Below are 5,560 nucleotides of genomic sequence, written 5' to 3' on the forward strand. Positions count from 1 at the left end.
CTAAGTCTCACTTTATATGGCAGGCCTTCACTTAAGAAAAAATCATTTTGCTCTGTCATTGAAGGAGTCCGTGTCCCAGACAGCTTCAGCTCAAGCAGCTCCTGCAGCCATGCTGACAGCCGATGGCCAGAAAGGGAAGGGCATGTGGGGGACCCTGAAATCGCAGAAGCAAGATCCCAAATACCTCTCCCACCAGAAAAAAAGAAAAAAAAAAGAGGCATAAAATGCCTCCAATTGCATGCCCCAGCCTTCAGCCAAGCCACAGATGAAGGAGATCGGGAAAAACTGTTCCTTGTGCTCAGGGCTCGGCAGGGTCAGCTGCACCACCGGAGCCTGGCTGCTCATGGAAATACTTGGAGAAAAAAAAGCATTTCCTGCCATCCTGAGAATACTAATTCAGCTCACGTGTGGTATCGCAAAGGGTCGTGCCAACGGAGCGCAACTTTGCTGATAAATTTTTGTGCAGGGCTTGTGGTGGGAGCGCTTATCTGTATTACTACTGCAAGGGAATGGTCGTGGCATTATTCATGGTAATTACAGGGTAATTGTTTACTTTATGCTGATCTTCAATGTTTATAAAAGACATCCCGAGCAGAGGAGGGGCGTTGTATTATTTTTTTGTAGACACCTGAGTATGGAAGATTTGAATATTTGGTAGTGCAAAAAGATGTAAGCCAAGCTGAGACTGACCTGAACTCCTCTGCTTCCCCAAAGCGCCGGACCACAGCTCAGCTTAGCCCCAGCAGACACAGACACCCGGAGATGCTCCGATGGAGAGCAATGCCCCGTTCGCCCTCTGGCATCCACTGACTTGTGGTGTTGGGAGTAAGGAAGGGGTTTTGACGTGACACAAGAGCGATTTCCTGGAAGACGACAAGATTTGCCAAGCTGCCTGTGCTGAGGGGTTGTTTGCAGGAGCGCAGGTCTCGCTGTGTCCATGCCAGGGTTTGCAGCAATAAATCACTGGTTCGCTCGGATGCATTCCTTATTCCCTGTGGGAGCCCTGTTGCCAAGTCACGCAATTATGTCACTGTGGAGTGTCTATCATTTTTTATAGTTTGTTGGGGTTTTTTTTGTTCCCCAGCAGATCTTCTGGGCATACAGGTTTCCTTAAGCCAAAATCTTAAATTTCCAGTTAGATGTTAGCTGGATTTTGGTCATTGTCTTACCTGCAGCTTGGACAGGCCACGAAAACATGTCTGCATATGGCTCTGCCTGTTGAGTTATAACATTGGTCATCTCTGTCGGAGCTGTCCCCTTCTCTTTTTTGGGACTTTCCATGAGGCTGCCATCCCTCGTGCATCTCCCAGCTCTTCACAGGTCCAAGGGCAGGAGGGCAAAGCCTCGTCCATAAGGGACAGTTGTGGAGAGGTTTGCATATTGCTCCGGGCAGTGTGAGGAGGCTAAAAAGGGGTAAGAGACTTTGCTGTCCTTCCCATGCACTTAGTGCTCGGCTCCTGCTGAAATACTGTGCTGAATCAGAGATTTACCCCGGTGACAGTTCCTGCAAGAAGAGAACAGGTCCTGATGGCAGCTCAGCTGTTAATGTGCTGATCCTCTGCTTAGGCAAATCAAAGATAAAATATTGCGGGTTTTAGTAGCACTTTATCCATTTCCAGCAATCCTACATCAGTTCCTGATCATCATCATCATAAACTGTAACAAAACAAGAATTAAACTTAGATTTAGCTTAGATTAACCAACAAGTCTCCTTCAACACCTTAAGAAATCCATTAGAAAGCAATTTGCTTTCTGGTTTGCAGGGCACCACCTCTCTCGCCCTTGTGGCCAATTTTGTTGTTTCTGTGATTTCACTGTTTTAAGCCTAAAAAGCTCTGGCATGTTTAAGTCTCTCCCTATACATACAAAGGCTTCGGATTATTTTTTTTTTTAATTATTTAAATTCTGGTAGAGTATTTTCTTTGTAACTACTACTGCTACACGCATTAAACCAGCTCTGAAGTTAAACAGCAATTAGAGCAAATGTTAAGATCATCAGCCACTCAGGTCTATTAAAGCAGAAAACTATTTTTGAGGCAATCCAAGAAACACAGCCCACCCGGCCAACGACAACACACCTTCCTCGTAAAGGCGCAGGTTTTTTTGCAGTTAACGAGCAGCTGCATCTGACCGCTGAGCTCAGAAGAGCCTGAGCGCCAACTAATAACGCAGCTGCAAGGTAGACATATTCTGGGAGCAAACCGCGCTCCGATTTGCTTTCCCAAAAATGAGGGGGTGTGCGCAGCGTCCAGCGGTGCTGTGAGCGCGTACCCCTGTCCGGAGAGATGCAAGGGAAATCTGCTTACAAAGAGCAAACTGGAGCCAGACCTGAACTGTGACCAGATGGGTGTGAGTCAAGACCACGTGGACTTCTCTCGCAGACCCAGCCGTCCTTGCCCCACGTAGCTTTGGCTGGGATTTCCACTGAAAGGGAAGATCCTTTTGCTGTTATATATGGAAAGCAGAGCATCTCCTTCACCACGCTGCAGCACTTGCAGTGCAGAATGCATTCCCCATTAGAAATAAACACAAATTTCCAATTAGTTTACAGCTAAAAACAAGTTTAAAGAGAACTTTAAGATGTCTTCCCCCCACCCTTCAGTCCTTTGGAAATTTAATAAAAGAAAACAACAGCTTAAATTTCTAGGGTGTTTTAACTCACTTTAATCCTCAAATATATCCCAGACTTCTAGGAATAAGGGAAGTTTCCTAATGTTTATCCCAACTGAAAAGGCGGCTGAGGCTAACATAAACACAACACTCCTGAACGTATAGGTTTAATCATATCTCTGCATTTCCTGAGCTTTTAAGCACCTGGCTTTAAATAATTCAAACTATATTCTTTCAACCCTACCTCTATTTTAACATTTTTTGAATTAAGGAATACAAACGTAATACGGTGCAACATGTTAACCTATTTATTTCTTTACCCGAGCCCCTGGGTTTGCCGCCTCCTGCCTCGGGCAGGCCCCCGCCATGCTGCCTAGCACCCGCCCACCCCCTCCTCGGGGTTTAGTCCTGCAGTCTGCATCCATCTTCCCCTCTCCTGCTTTATCAACAATTTTTTAAAAATGCTGATTATGCAGTGATTTTGCCATTTTTCTGTGAAATGAAACTGTCACAGGGAAAGGAGAACTCATCGGTTGTACCAATTGGTGAGATAAAAGGGATGGAGACAGCAGAATAGCAAAATAGTAAAAAACAAAGACACCAAAACCGTCCTTAAAACAGAAAGGAGCAGTATTGGGTAGGGAAGAGATAAGTACCGTGTTCTATATACTCCTCAAGTACCTTTTCCTTTTGGGAGGAAAAAAAAAAGACATCTGGATCTTAACACTTTCACGGGGACATTAGAAGATCATTACACTTGTAGACTTTCCGTCTCCTCCAGTCCATTAATATCCTATCCCCACACCTCATGGAAGATGTCCCCAGAGATGTCACCTTCTTTCATCACATCTGATATCTAATAAAGACATAAGAGAATTTAATAACAGACTACACAGGGGAGACTTTCTGTTCAAACAGCCAAGGTTGCTGCTGGTGTGTTGTTACTAGAGATGCTGAAGAAGGATAAGAGCAATCAGGAAACCATGGGGTGTTTAGTTTTGGAGGTCGTGCCGGTGAAGCCACTGATATCACCCCAGCCAGCCCAGACTTTGTATGAAATGAGGCACAAAAAGCTTTTCCAGCCTTTCCAGCTTCGTCTGATCAAGTCCTGTTCCCCGTCATTTGGCTCTACACATTTACACAACTTTTTGGAAGGAGGATGCCTGCTCCGAAGGATCCTGGGACAACACAGCAAGTGAAGGAGACCAAAGTGGTCAAAGTGAACTTGCACCCGTTTCAATCACAATTGCTGAATTAAACAGAATATTGCTGGATTGCTTAAAAAATCCCCTGCGCCGCTTGAGAAACCTGCCCCAAAACGTCCCTGTTTGGTCTCCTGCTGGAATAAGTACTTGCATGAAGAGCGCAGTGCTTTTATGGCCCCTCTCTCCCAGCCCTCATATAGTTTCCACAGCCAAAATTTTCAAGAAAGACCATTGGTTTTGGGTGCCCAAATTGAAACATCTTGAGAAGCTAATTCTTTTTTTCATCTGGAGGTGAGCAAGCATTTTCACAGCAGCGGTCTCGTATAAAAATCATCTCAAATGAGAAACTGAAAAAAGATTGCAAAAATACCATGTCGCTTCTAAAAATTGTGGCAAGTTAAAATAAAGCACGCTGACCTGATGGCTGGGCCGTGAGGTTCTTGTGTGGCTTGTTCATGCAGTGCCTGCCAGGTCCTCTGTCATTCAGTTCTAGTTCATCTTTTACAAATCCATGTTCACGCATTCATTTTGCAGAGATGTACTGGAACATTTTCTATAAATGCTTTTATTGCTGGTGACGGTCGATCAGCTTCACCGCAAATTGTTCGTGATTCTTCTCAGGTGTGTGTTTAAACAGAGAGGGAATAAGCCAAGTATAGATAGATGCTTGGTTACAAATATATCATATATATACTATGAGGTAAATATAGATGAGAAATGGAAAACATCTATGTGCTGAGAGCTGAGCCAGGTACCCAAGGGCAATGCCAACTGTGCCCTTTAGAGTTCAGCTCCCAGTTTTGGCACTAGTTTGCCAAGGAGGACATATCTTCAAGATATTGCTGGTAGTTGCATCAAGGTTATTAATAAGTAGAGAGCTCTGGACCCTTTCACTCCCCTTTTCTCACTAAATCTGTGAATGCAGTTTTTACTACACTAAAAACGTCTCAGCTTTTGCTTTTCAACTGTTTAATGTAAATTGCCAGATTTCTTACATGCTTCAGGAGATTCTGTCCAAAAGGGAGTAGGGTTGGGATTCATTCCCAAGCTCTTTTCTTCCAGCAACATCACCGTACTTTTCTTGTTCCTGCACAGGCTCGTTGCTTACCTCGTTCTGGGCTCCCTGTGCTTGATGTCCTCATTCCACCTCTGGAGACCCGTCCTCATGGACCTGCTGCATCACCCGCTTCTGCGTCACCCACTTCTACAGCTCCAGAGAGCCTCCATCGCTTTGCTGCCGGAGCATTGAGCCACAGGGAAGAAGAGATTTGCAAAGTCCAGAAATAATCTTAGGGAGAAGAAAGGAAATGCTGAGTGTTGGCTACTTGGCAAAGGCTGCAAGTTCACTGCCACTGTGGAAAATGCCCGGGAGGCACCATTAACTCATTGCTCATTGCTATGGGCTGGCTTGTGTTCACACCGCTAAGGACCAGCACTCTGAAGGGCAATGGTTACCTTCATGCTGTGCAACACTTGGCCTGGGTCTCCTCTGAGCTCCCTGAAGAGCACCAAAGACCCTGGGTCAATAATTATTGTATCAGGGACTTTTAAAATTTATTTTGAAATTCTCCAAACAACGAAAGGCCTGGGTGGCAGCCTGCCAGCATGATGCTTTTGCAGCAGGATGTGAAGGCATTTTGGTTTCTGCAGCACAGCATGGAGGTTGGTGGGCATGAGGTCTCCTGGGATGGTTGGAGGAGTCTGGACACAGAACATGACAGGTTCTTCTGTCTGGGCAACCCTGG

General features: G+C 45.3%; 1 long non-coding RNA gene across 1 annotated transcript; it reads right to left on the reverse strand.

Annotated features, from left to right (window-relative positions):
- Positions 1 to 3,290: 3,290 nt before the first annotated feature.
- On the reverse strand, positions 3,291 to 5,090 carry LOC148051351 (uncharacterized). Its single transcript, XR_015699897.1, has 3 exons — positions 4,924 to 5,090; positions 4,233 to 4,428; positions 3,291 to 3,466 (listed from the first exon to the last, which is right to left on the reverse strand). It is a non-coding gene; the product is annotated as an uncharacterized LOC148051351 (long non-coding RNA).
- Positions 5,091 to 5,560: the final 470 nt, after the last annotated feature.

This window comes from Nipponia nippon, unplaced genomic scaffold, assembly GCF_047370975.1.
Source record: "Nipponia nippon isolate SJK-2023a ecotype South Korea unplaced genomic scaffold, ASM4737097v1 scaffold_6, whole genome shotgun sequence".
Taxonomy (NCBI): Eukaryota; Metazoa; Chordata; class Aves; order Pelecaniformes; family Threskiornithidae; genus Nipponia; species Nipponia nippon.